Below are 14,606 nucleotides of genomic sequence, written 5' to 3' on the forward strand. Positions count from 1 at the left end.
AGAGTTACCCGCCACATCCTCCGGAATTAGGTTAGATGAACCCATTTTATCAGATGAACATATCATAGTAACAATGCCAGACACAAGTTCACAATTTCATATAAATAGAGAACAAACCATAACGGATTTAAAAAATAAGTCTTTAGCTTTATGTCTGCAACTATATTCAAAAAGTACCATGCCAAGAAAAGATGTTTTAAATACACAAAGCATGGTATCAGATTTACTAGGAACAGTTTCTGCTACAATCAGAAATGTTATTTCAAATTCAAACAGTAACTTATTACCCGAACTACAAAACGATATTCGACTTTTGCCGTCTATAGAGCTATTCAGCTTATAAGCAAAGAGGTAGTGTCGATCTCTGAACTCAGAGATGGTAACCTCCTCCTACTGGTAAAAGACAAAAAAATAGCACACAAATTCTTGACCACCACGCATTTGCTTGGAGTGTGCCGTGTCACATGTGCACTTCATTCCTCACTTAACACCACCAAAGGAACAATATATGCACCTTATCTTAATAATGTGTCTGATGAAGAAATAGTTAGGGAACTCAGCAGTCAAGGTGTTACTTCTATTTACAAATTTAATAAAATGGTCAACGGTAAGCAATCCCCCAATGGGGTTATTCTATTGTCTTTCGATGCCTACAAATTACCTACTAAAATTGATGTGTCATGGCACTCCGTAAAAGTGAGGGAGTACATCCCAAACCCCATGCGATGCAAGTGTGTCAACTACTGGGTCACACCGGGAAATGGTGTAAGAATCAGCCAATATGTGTTAGGTGTTCACTGCCTCCACACCAACAGGAATGCACTCGCATTATGTGTGCCAACTGTTCGGAACAACATCCTTCATTCTCCATTAAGTGCAAAAAATTTAAACAAGCTAAAGATATTTTAGCTATAAAAACAAAAAACAAATGCTCCATGATGGAGGCTAGAAATATCTATCGCACGCAAATAACAATACCCCCAGTTAATTCTCCAATATCCTACGCCGCTGCCCTTTCATCAACAGAATCTTCCCACGTTAGTACTACACAAAGTACCTCTACTCTAATAACAATATTAAATAAAGAAAACGACAATCATAATTCATTTAATAAGAAACAAACGACCTCTCACATTACACAAAGTACCTCTGCTTCAAAAACAATAGTAAACACAGATAACAACAACACCAAATCATTAAATACTACACGAAATAACTTTACAAACCTAAAAGTCTCCAATGATCAAACATCACTTTTTCCAAGCAACAGCTTAGCTAATCAACAATATAATGAAGAGAGTATTTCTCTTGAAAAATCAAAAAGCATCAATGGCACATCTCTAGCCGATATGGATGATTATAATTCATGTGACTCTCTTATAATTCCAAAGCAATCACTGACTACAGTTTCACAAATATTAATTACTCTCCACTGCCATCTCTTAACAAAGTTCTTTCCCTCACTCAATTATCTATCATGTCAAACTCTTCTGATGAATGATTCAGAATCTCAGTACACTTAGTAAAAATTTCAATTACATAGTCTCTCTTTCTTTATTATAAATTTAGGTTCAATTTTCTACAATGGAATATGAACGGCTTTTTTAATAATTATCATAAGCTTCTACTGCTTATCTCAGATTTTACGCCCGACCTTATAGCTTTACAAGAAACCCACCTGGGCTTACATAATAATCCCTTCGCCTTACGTAGCTTACTTCCACAACTTAAGTAACACAAATATACACGGGACTGGTGTGCTTATCAAAAAAGGCATTTGGCATAGAAGAATCGACATCAAAACAAACTTAACCATTGTTGCCCTTGAAATTAAATCCAGTAGCATTACATTAACGGTGGTATGCGTATATTTTCCACCTGGTAAGGATTTCGATATACGAGGGTTTAAATCTATTCTAACTTTAATGCCTCAACCAATTATTATCTACGGAGATGTCAATGCTCAGAGCCCACTTTGGGGATCCTCCAAACAAAGCAAGAGGGGTAAAGCAATTGAAGAACTAATTTCTTCCCAAGACTTAACTGTCTTAAACGACAAATCTCCGACACACTTTTCCACACATCAGTCATTCACGCATGTTGATATCACGATATCTACCACCAGCATTTTCCCACTCCTTTCTTGGAGAATTTTAGATAATCTCTGTGGCAATGACCACTACCCGATAATTTCCCACCTAAATGGTAAAATAAAAACTAAGACTGTTCACATACCAAGATTTAAAACTGATAAAGCAGATTGGGAAAAATACAAATTGCTGTGTGACGAGCAAAATCAAATCCATCCCGTTAGTAACAATATTAATAAGGAAGCCAAGTCTATTAAAAAGATTATACTTAGTGCAGCCACTTCATCTATTCCACAAACTCATCCGTATTCGCATAAAAAATTTGTCCCCTGGTGGAGCAAGGAGCTTGCCGAGCTGCGTACAATAAAACAAAATGCATGGTATGATTTTAAACGCAACCTGTCTAACCAAAACCTCATGGTATATAAGGCAGCAAACGCCAAATTTAAACTTTCTGCAAAAAGAGCGAAAAAAGAATGCTTTATAAACATCACTAGTAACATCAATCCATCATCTTCTCCTAAAGAAATATGGAAAAGTATAAAAAAGCTGTCGGGCTCTTACAATAATTTTACGGCTCCACATCTTATAATAAACAATAATCTCATTTCTTGTGCAAAAGAAATTGCTAACTCATTTGCAAATCACTGGTCTAGTTATTCCGATAATAAAAATTTCCCTCACAACTTTGTTGTCCAAAAATCCAGAATTTTAAATGAAATATATCGCTCCCCACAAAATATTATTCGCTCAGCTAAAGAGATTGACAAGCCTATCACCATCCAAGAGGTCAATAATTTTTTGAACAAGGCCAAAGGCTCCGCTCCTGGCTACGACAGGATTAGCTATGTAATGATTAAAAATATAACTGATTCTATTCTTTCTCTTTTGGCATAATTCCTCAAAGTTGGAAATGTGGGTGTATAATCCCTATTCGAAAGCCTAACAAACCAGCAGATCAGCTGCCCAGCTTCCGCCCGGTTTCCTTATTGCCTTTCAACAGCAAAGTTCTCGAGAAAATAGTTGCTAACCGACTAATGTGGTTTACTTCTAAACATAAATTGCTAAACCCTAATCAGGCTGCCTTTAAAAAAGGCCATAGCACAATCGACGCTCTATTATCTTTCGCCCATTTCTCTTCATGTGCCCTGTCTAGTAAGAAACATATTACAGCACTTTCCCTAGACTTCGAAAAGGCCTTCGATCGTATCGGGTCACACATTGTTCTAAGGGAATTAAGGAAATGGGCAGTTGGCTCTAAAATCTACAATTTTGTTAAAAGTTTTTTAATTAACCGAAGATTTATGGTCAAGATAAACGGCGCTTTTTCCGACAAATACGAATTAGAAAATGGGATTCCGCAAGGTTCGCCTCTCTCTGTGGTTTTATTTGTTATCGCGTTTGAAGAAATTAGCAAAATAATACATAAGTACAATATAAATCACAATATTTACGCAGATGATGTTCTGATATTTACTAAACTTGATAATTTAGTATCGGTGAGAACCATTTTCAGTAAAATCATTGATGGTATTTCTGTATGGTCGCTTGAATCAGGAGCGATTATATCATATGAGAAATGCAATGTCCTGCATATTTGTCCAAAGAAGCGCTGTTCAGATGTAAGATTATCTTATAAAAATGTACCTATAAATAATGTTAATGAATATCTTATTGGGAGTTTTCTTTGATAGTAAATATACTTTTAAGTTCCATTGCAATTATATTAGAAAAAAACTATTAAACCGCCTTAGCATTGTAAAATACTTTTCCTCAAAAAAGTCCTTTGTACATACTTCTACTCTTTCTAATATTGTTAAATCGTTATTTTTGTCGGTAATTGATTACGCTCTACCAATTTATGGAAGCTGTGCCAAAAGCAACTTGAATCTTCTTTGTGCTCCATATCACGCAGCTGTGCGGAAAAGCCTACGTGCCTTCACCACTACACCAGTTTGTAACATTTTGGCTGAATCCGGACTTCCTGACCTCACGGAACGGGTGGAATATATGACCGCTGGACTTATATACAAAGTTTTATCCTGCAACAACTCCAACCTGTATAAAAATATACTCAATGCTATAAATAGGAAACGCTTCCCAAAGAGGCTCTCGGCACTACATCGCGTAGTTGCTCTGTCTAGAGAAATGTATATACCGGTTAAACCCACTCGGCAAGCTCACAGTACATACCCACCTTGGAATCTTTCGGACTCGTCATTTATTAATTGCCTTCAGGATTATCAAAAGCAAAATAATTGTGCCCCTATCTACCAGCAAGTTTTCCTCGAGACCAAACTAGAGTTATACTTAAAATCCTTCAAATTTATATTTACGGATGGCTCAAAAACTAACTACTCAACGGATTTACGGGTTTTGAAAAAAGGTTTGCTGCACAATCACTGCTCTATATTCACCAGTGAAATCTTTGCTATCTATCAAGCTGCTCTAATAGCATCCAAAACCAAGGGTAAATTCGGCATTTGTACAGACAGTCAATCTGCTATCGATGCCGTCAAAAATTTTACCAATAACAGTGTCTTAGTAACTTACGTTCGTGATCTGCTCACCAAGCACGCAAATAAAATGAAATTGACGTGGATACCTGGCCACTGTGGAATTCAGGGCAATGAACTCGCCGATTCTGTGGCGAAAAGTATTCATGAAGAACCGGTTCTGTGATTTGACGCTCTTGAAAAAGCTGACTTAAAACGTCTAATAAAGCAGTACGTACATAACAAGTCCCTGTTGAAATTGAATGAATACGTTCATCATTATGCGGCAATTAATCCTACCAGAGCAAAGCCTATATACCCCACGAACTCCAAACATTCAGACATTTTGTTATTCACAAGGCTTCGTCTAGGTCATACGCAGATCACGCACGATTACCTGTTAAATAATGGAAACGGATCCTGCTGCTTTTGTAGGTCCTCTAGGACATCAGTAAAACATATACTAGATGCATGCCCCCAATTTACCAATACAAGGCGAAGGATGTTTGGCACAGCTCTCCCATCGAAACTGCTAACTAATATAACATCGTCGAATATAAGAACTATATCTAACTTTCTTATAACATGTAACATAGCACATTTAATTTAATATAAACTGTACAATTTATATATTAATGACAACATTTATGTATATCCGTTATTTAGACATAACATCCAATTATTACTATCATATTAAATTGTAAAGACCAGCTGATGGCCTCGAGCTAGTGCTGCTAATTTTGCTATTTTCTGTATATTTATATGCTTAAAATAAATATGAATCTGAATCTGAATCAAAAATATGTTTACGCCAAGCAACTTATGAAAGGGGCAGCCAAGTTGTTTTTGCGCAGCCAAGCCATTGTTAGGGACTGGGATACCTTGAAAGCCACTTTAATAGACGAGTTTGGTACTAAATTATCTTCTTTAGATATCCATCGCATGTTGCAAAATAGGCGTAAAAAGAACAATGAGTCATTTAAGGAATATTTGTACACGCTTATAGAAATTGCGAAGCCAGTTAAAATGGACGAGGTTAGTTTAATAGGGTATTTTGTCGAGCGGATTCCAGATTCCAGATTCCAGATTGAATAAAACCATTTTATACCAGACACAAACAATAAAAGAATTAAAAGTGAATTTGCAGGTTTACGAAAAGGTGCATTGTTCGCGACAGTCGCTAAACAGGTCGCAGTATGCAAGTCATCGCGAGAAAACGACACACCCTAATTCCCGTCGTAATAAGAGCCTACCACTCTGCACATGTCGCTAAGTAAGCACATTTTGCGTGAGAACATTGGCCAGACATCAAAGTAAACTAACACCATGCACGAGGCGCAAGGTCAGCAAAACGTCAGCAGAGGAGCCACAACGCGATGCGGGTTGGTGGCTTGAGCTAAGTTAGGGATAATTATAAGTTTCACTTTATACTTGACAACTAAGCCGAGATGACGGCAAATAAAGTAATTTTGAATTAAACATCATAATTGAATAATTTGCACAAGGTACTTCAAAGGGTTTAAATTTTCAAAGTGGTGACGACAAGAAGAAATGCTATAAATGCTCATCAAGGACACATCTCGCAAAAAATTGTCATGGTACTAATAAGCAATATAAGTGTTTTAAATGTGGAGAGAGAGGGCACAAGTTTTGAGTGCAAGATAGGTGCAGGCAAGCAAATAAAAAAGAGAAAAGTGTAGTTAACGCTATGTTTAATTCACCTTGGAGACAGACCAGTGGTTTGATTTTTAAACGTATCCAGATAGACAGTGTTATAGTCAACGCCATGGTTGACACAGGATCCGATTTAAGCTTACTGAGGTATGACATTTTAAAAAAATGGGGTATTCGCAATTAAGCAACGACAAACGTAGATTACTCGGTATTAAAGAAAGTGAGCTAAACACAATAGGCAGTATAACTAAGGAAATAGAAATAGACAATATCACAATCGAGGTTACTTTTCATGTTACCAAAAGCATTGACTTACGCTATGAGGCAGTTATCGGTAATGATATCCTAAAAGTAGCAAATATTGCGTTTGAAGAAGGCTCCGCCGAGTTTACTAGCAAAATTCAGAAAGATTTTGGGGTAAAAACTACTACCAATATTGAGGGCGCGAAATCCGTTTCTTATGATAGGGAAGAATGTAATAGTGTTAATCTTCTTGCACGGGAGTTCACGTCTCTTTGTTTACAAAATAATTTAGATGACGATGAGACTGTTTCCTCCTTGAACTTAACGCATTTGTCGGCTAGCAAGCGGTCTATTTTATATTCCATGGTTAAACAGTGTGATCCAAAACCTAAATCTAAATCCGAGGTACAAATAAAAATTATTGTATCTGACGACGTTCCTATTTATCAAACTCCGCGCAGAGTTTCGTACATTGATCAAAAGGCAATAGATGACCAAGTCAGCACTTGGCTGAAAGATGGCATAGTCCAGCCGAGCACTTCTGGATACGCTTCACCAGTAGTCCTAGTCTCAAAAAAGGATGGTACAAAACGATTATGTTGCGATTTCAGAAAGTTAAATGAAAAAATTGTTCGGGACAATTTTCCCATGCCTCTTATTGATGATGTGCTAGAAAGACTTCAAGGGGCAAAAATTTTACCAACGCTTGACTTAGCTAATGGTTTTTTCCACGTCCCAATGGAACTTAGTTCCAAACGGTACACATCTTTCGTAACACAGAGTGGACAATTTGAGTTCAAATTCGTACCTTTTGGAATCTCCAATTCGCCCGCTGTTTTTTGCCGATTTATTTCCGCAATTTTTCGTGATTTAGTCCAAGAGGGAATAATCGTTGTTTACATGGATGACATAATCATTCCGGCGCAAGATGAGGATGACGGGGTGGAAAAGTTGAAAATTGTTTTAAAGAGAGCAGAGAGTTTTGGATTAAAGATAAAGTGGCAAAAGTGCCAATTTCTATTGAAAAGAATACAGTTCCTAGGGTACGTAATTGAGAATGGAGGTATACAACCCTCAGTAGATAAAGTAAAGGCTGTAAACTCATATCCAATACCTCGTGATAAGAAATCATTGCAAAGGTTTTTAGGCTTAACGTCTTATTTTAGAAGGTTTGTCGAAGGATACTCGGTAATTGCAAAGCCTTTAAGCGACTTACTAGGGAAAGACAGCGAATATAAGTTCAATGAAGCACAGCTTCTAGCATTTGAGCAGCTCAAATTAGCGCTAGTTAAAGCTCCGGTTTTGAAAATCTACAACCAAAACGCGGAAACTGAGATACATACAGATGCCTGCATGCACGGATATGGTGGTGTTCTTTTACAAAAAGATGTTGATGACCAGCAGTTGCACCCCATTCAGTATATGAGTCGGAAAACCAGACCAGAAGAACAAAAGTACCACTCATACGAACTGGAGGTACTCGCGATAATAGAGGCGTTGAAGAAATGGCGAATTTATGTTATGGGAAAGAAAATCAAGATCGTTACTGATTGTAATGCTTTCGCGCTAAGCATAAAAAAGAAAGACGTTCCTCTTAGAATAGCACGTTGGGCCATGTACCTTCAAGATTTTGATTATGTTATTGAACACAGATCCGCGTCAAAAATGAAACATGTTGATGCGCTCAGCAGAATGTCGACTATCAACGCTTAATTAATAATTCACCTTCAAGGAGCACGAGCTTCACACCATTCAAGAAACTGACAGGGTTAGACATGCGAACAGCTGCTGATGTACAGCTACAAGAACTATTAGATAGGTCGATAGTTGAGGAGTTAGAAACTGAACGTAACCATATTAGAAAACATGCATTAGAAAACATCTCCAAGATACAAGAGGAGAATAAGAAAACGTTTAACTCCAAAAGAAGACAGGAAACCTCGTATAATATAGGTGACCTAGTAGCAATTAAGAGGACTCAATATGGTTCGGGTTTAAAACTAAAAGCTAAATTCCTTGGACCGTATAAAATACAACAACGTTTACTACACGGGAGATACACTGTTGAGAAAGTAGGCGATCACGAAGGACCGCATAAAACGACAACGGTAGCTGAATTTATGAAGGCTTGGAACCCATCGTTCGGGTCGAACGGTAGTTCAGGATGGCCGAATGTAGGAGTGACATATTAACAACATTATAATTACGCTAAAATGCAGCCCTACATACTTAACGCTCGCATACATATGTACGTGAATATGCGCGACCGCTTGGTCTTTTAATATGACATCAAACATATGTATAATGCCCAGCAATTAAATATTTATGTAAATATATAACTTATTAAACCTACATTAATTAAATATTTAGGTAATAATGCATGCAAGTTAATGACAGCCTCCACACAGCCATAACCATAAATGTAAACAATATTGAATCTTTACAATCTACAGTTGTGCGGCCACATAATTAAAGAATTTGATATACTTTTTCCGTTCACATACACAATATTTGTAGCCCTCACAAGAAGGCATAATAAATCAAAGCAGAACACTTAACGTTCTGCCTAAAAATGCTGATATTAATGTAAATTGACACTCTCTTATAACTTTAAGTAAATAATAAGGAAATGTATAAATATAAGTAACTTATAAATAAAGATTAGATTTTGTATCTGGCGATTCAGTCGACACGACGCGTTTTATTTTCTCTGCGCGTTAGCCGAAAGGAAAATTATTTTTTTATAAATTCCCGCGATACGGGAATTAATTTGCAAGTTATGTTCCGTACCCAAATATAAATATTGTAAACACACTATAATAATAAACATACTTTAATCCCACATTCCAAAACTTCCCACATTCCTATACATATTACACATATCCTAATTTCCATATCCACACTTTTCCCAGGCACTCACTTCCCACAATCCACATAGCATTTTTTGAAGTTACCGACTTACTATGATTCATTCATTCATAGTCAGTCTTAAGATTGCATCAGGATAAAAATTATAACGAGGAGAATTTGGTCTATTTGGTTTTATTTAATACTCTGTAGAATCAACATAAGTTGAGTCCAAAAATTTTAGTGGCGCAGTCGGCAAACGACCCGAAAAAGTTCCAATATTAAAAAGTTTTAACACAAAAGTGTTGTAATAAAAATTTATTACAAATAAATAACTAACAGATTAATGTGTCCTAAATGTACAAAAACTTAAATTGCCAACCACTGAAAAACAAAATAAATACTTTTTAGGAGCAAGAGGCTACTCGCCACTGCTCAAATGCAGTATAAAAGAATCAGCACCACCAACGCATGAGTTCAGTCCGTTCAGTCAGTTCAGTTTGCAGTTCAATTCAGTTGGAGTTACAAGGGAAGGCGACATCACCGCCAACATCAAGGAGACCTGAAGGACCAGCGTTACATTTGGTATACTTATTTTATTTTATTTACTAATATTTTATTTCTTTATTTCGGTACAATAAACAATTATTGTAAAACACGAAACTGCATTGTTTTAATGAAAAATATATATGAAAGAGGGGAAGTTAACAACAACCTCCCTTAATATATAATTGGCGCAGTCGATAAACACGAACATTTTTATAAAAGAGTGAAGTATAGGACGACAACTCGATCGAAGGAAGTCATAAACTAAAAAAGAAGACTATTCAACTGAGGAAATCGCATACATCGTAGAAAGACTATTCGATTGAAGGCAGTCATACACAGAAAAAAGTGTAAGAAGACTCTTCGACTGAAGGAAGTCATACGGAAAACTCTTAGAAGGAAGAAATATTAGGATACGTACTACTTCCGATAAAAGCTACAATGGCAACAGGATCAACACCGAGTGGAATTCCGACACCAACACCAACGTTGAGTTTCAAAATCAAATTCGACCCGCTGAAGTACATCAATAAAATGGGTGAGTACACTGGTGATAGTAGCGCAGAATTAGTCCAATTTATAAGTAAGATAGAAATCTTGATAAATAGTATGACAGGTTATAATATAATGTCGAAAAAGTTTATAATTTTACAAGTGAGAGACAAAATCGTAGGAAAAGCAAACACAACTTTATTGAGGTATAGCATTGAGAATACAGATTGGGAAACTATTATAAAGAAGATTTTAATTGAGAATTTTGGAGAAAGAGATACAGTTCTACAACTAAGGGAACGTGCAGAGAAAATACAGCATAAGAAAATGACTTAAACATATTAAGAACTTTCGAAACTTTCATTTGTCAGTAGAGAAGATTCAGGATAAAGCAATAGAAGAAAATGAGGAAGTTATATTAAATTTATTAAAAAAAAAATACCAATAAATGCAGCGAGCATAAAGTAGCAAGGAACATTAAGACGTTGTTCGAAGCGTACAGAATTTTAGAATAAAATAACTGGACAAGATACGATATAATCAGAATCATAGGAATATGTTCAGTTACATCTCTTAACACAATATAGCAAAACTTAACTGACGCCCGAGCAGGGAGGTTAGAAAACTTAAAAGTTGAACTTCTTTGGACATCGGTGGATTGCAAGTCCTGTAAGGCAGGACACCTTCTACTCCAGAGTAAGTTGCAGGATCCATAGTAGGGACAAGACGAACCAAACGGGAGAGATCCGGACTACCAAGGAGGCACCAGAAAATAGCAATGTAAGTTAGATTTAAGTGAAAATGAAGTGTGACAATTTAAAATTTATAAAATCTTGGTACTATATTAAATCACAAATTAAAATTATAAAGTAAATATTGTCTGGAAATTTTTAAATTCTATATAAAAAATTAAATTATATAATAAAGTAAAGTGGAAATTATTGAAAAAAAATCGAATTGCATTTTGAAGCAATTAAAATCATAAATAATATATTTCTAAAAAGAGCGTAAAGCGGTAATAAAATAATAACCCTTACTTTTGCAAAAAATTAACTTAACGAAGTTTTGTACGCAAAAGTAGTATATCTTAATACAATTCTGCGATTCCCACCCAAAGGACGCTCCAGGATAAAAGGGTAAAACCAGGAAACAACAACAATAATTACAAATAATGATTGAAATGATTGGTTGATTGACTAAGGCGAATTAGTAATAAACTTGAGGAAGTTAGAATATTTAAATTAAGTTAATAATATAAAATTAAATTTTGAAAAAGCGGCTTTGAAAGACGAAGTCAATAAACAAATTAAATAACTTTTAGATAACAATATAATACGACGTTCCCGATCACACTACAATTCACCTGTGTGGATTGTTCCCAAATTATATGCATCAAATACAAAGTCATATAGAATGGTCATTGACTATAGAAAACTAACCTGTGTTACAATAGCGGACAGATAACCTATACCAGACATTAACGGAGTAATTGCAACAATAAAATATTTTCTGTGTTAGACCTCAAGAGTGGGTTCCATCAGATCCTCATGAAGGACAGTGACATAGAAAAAACAACGTTCTCCGTGAATAACGGAAAGTACGAATTCACTAGACTCCTCTTTGGGTTGAAAAATGCCCCCTCAATATTCCAACGCGCTCTTGATTATATACTAAGGGATTACATAGGTAATATTTGTTATATTTACATTGACGATATTATTGTCTTTAGCAAATATGAAAAAACTCATTACAAAAATCTTCACCTTATATTCAAGGCTCTAAATGTAGCTAATATTAAATGCCAACTAGACAAATGGGAGTTTTTCAAAAACAAAGTTGAATTTTTAGGATTTGTTATCTCAGACAGGAATAGAAACGAATCCGGCAAAGGTAGGAGCCATAGCCAACTATCTATGCGCAAAAACTCGTAAAGAACTGAGATCATTCCTTGGACTATCAGGATATTATAGAAGATTTATAATGGGCTATGCTGCAATAGCTAAGCCACTAACGACACTGCTTAAGGAAGAAGACGGACGCATATCAAAGAGGGCTTCATCTAGAAAAATAATACATCTAGATAATGAGGTCAAGAAAGCAAACAAAATCACTTTCTTTACAATACTTCCTAGAATTTTAATAAACTATTAAGTTATGAGGTTACTACCTTAGTCAGCATTTAAGTAAATATGATTTATAGGCAAATACTTACTTTCTTGCAAAACATATGTAATAAGTGAAACAAGTATTCATGAGCAATAATTCATTGCAATGTTAACTCCAATGATTATAATTAATAAAGTGAAAGTTAAGTCTGATTCCAACATCCAAACCACCTGGTTTAATTCTTTAGGGTTAATTCGGTATTAGCTTTTTTAAAAACCCAAAATGAGAATGGAGATCGACTACAAAAATTAAATGAAAACACAACAACTGATAGGTATCCTATTCCGGACTGCAATGTCATATTGGCAAACTTGTGGAAAGCTAAAATTTTTTCTACCATTCGGATTGAAAAACGCACCATCAATTTTTCAGAGAGCCATGGGCAACATACTTCGCCAATACGTAGGGAAATTTTGTCATGTTTACATTGACGATATCATAGTGTCTCTAGCAATGCTGACGAACACTATGATCACTTAGATAAGCTCATATGAAAATTTCACTGGAAAAATCCGAGTGTTTAAGACCAATGTTGAATTTTTGGGATTCAACGTTGCCCATGATATAATAGTGACAAATGAAAAGAAAGGAGAAACCATTAAAGAATATCCTATACCAAAAACTTAACCACAGTTAAGAAGTTTTTTGGGAATGACCGGGTATTATAGAAATTTGGTAAGAAATTACGCACACATTACTAAACCATTAACTAAATATTTGCAAGGAGAAAATGGTGGAATATCACAAAACCAATTAAAAAAAGTAGTAATAGAATTAGATGATGAAGCCTTAAAAGCAGTGGCGAGATCAAAAAATAAATTAATGCAACAGGTAGAACTCACTTAACCAGATTTTAACAAAAATTTATATTAACTACTGGTGCATCAAACGATGAAATAAGAGTCGTCACAAGACAAGAGTGTCACAAGACTAAAAGCAAATAACCTTTAACACCTTTAAACCTTTTAACCTTTAAAGCAAATAACTTTTAACATTAGCCAAACCTAATTTAATTAGCCTTCGAGTGTTTTTCGATTGTTTTTTTTCGACATTTTCTGTTTCTTCTTTTCGGACCTTTCATATACAAGTTAACACATAATGCCCAATATCCAGTTGGGTACGAATGTGATGATCTTGCCTCATCAGCAGATTGTGTGGGCAACGACCGCCACTAAAGCAACGACATATCAGATTACATAAACAATAACAACCACCAAGGCGGCGAGGCGGACGGACAGCAAGCCACAGTGTCAATAGCCGATTGCGTAAACAGTTGACCAGCGATCGTTGCTTGCACTATCACCAATTGGATAAACAATTGTATGAAGCAGAGTCAGCACGACGCAGACGTCAAAGCCGGCAGCGTCGACTGCTGGATATGCGTTCTTAGGGCTTAATGGTTAAGTTAGGTATTGGGCTAGTTTAGATTTAAGTTGAGCTTAAGCCGGAGCACACGGTGCCTGGCCAATAAAGAGTACTTGCAAACATATAACTTGTATAATTATTGCCGCGTCCGACGACCGGCTCATACAGTGATTACAGCGTACTTCTTATACTCACATATGTTACTGCTCGCGCACAAAATCTTATTAAAAAGTGCGCATCAGTGTTTTTCGTGCAAAATGGCCTCTGGGCCTCAAATTATCGAGGCGAATCGTTTCGCCGTATTCGATACAAGGCCTGGTAAAAAAAACATAAAACTGGTAAAAGTTTTTCGGTTATGGATTTTCCAGAACTTCCAGATATAAAAGTTGTCGACCCCAAATTCGTAGTGATGGAAGCAACACCTTTTCTACTATTCCTGCTTTGCCATTTATCGTGCCATTAAGCAAATTAGTGATTACGTTCACTCCATATCTATCCTTCGAGATGGTAAACTAGTTCTGCTTGTCAAGAATAACGATATTGCAAAAAAATTGCTGAAAGTAAAAGAACTGCCCAACATATGTTCTATATCAGCCAAAGTCATCCCAATGGCGGTATAATGTATGTTAACATGGCAAATGTTAACAATTGCTAAATAATAATAATGCGTAATCAGCAATAACAAGTA

General features: G+C 35.9%; 2 pseudogenes; both read left to right on the top strand.

Annotated features, from left to right (window-relative positions):
- The first annotated feature begins 4,238 nt into the window (after window positions 1–4,238).
- LOC125778881 (uncharacterized) lies at window positions 4,239–5,195 on the top strand (annotated as a pseudogene).
- A 5,141-nt stretch (window positions 5,196–10,336) lies between these two features.
- On the top strand, window positions 10,337–11,158 carry LOC125778882 (uncharacterized; annotated as a pseudogene).
- The last annotated feature ends 3,448 nt before the right edge of the window (window positions 11,159–14,606 follow it).

This window comes from Bactrocera dorsalis, chromosome 5 (assembly GCF_023373825.1).
Source record: "Bactrocera dorsalis isolate Fly_Bdor chromosome 5, ASM2337382v1, whole genome shotgun sequence".
NCBI classification, from domain to species: Eukaryota; Metazoa; Arthropoda; class Insecta; order Diptera; family Tephritidae; genus Bactrocera; species Bactrocera dorsalis.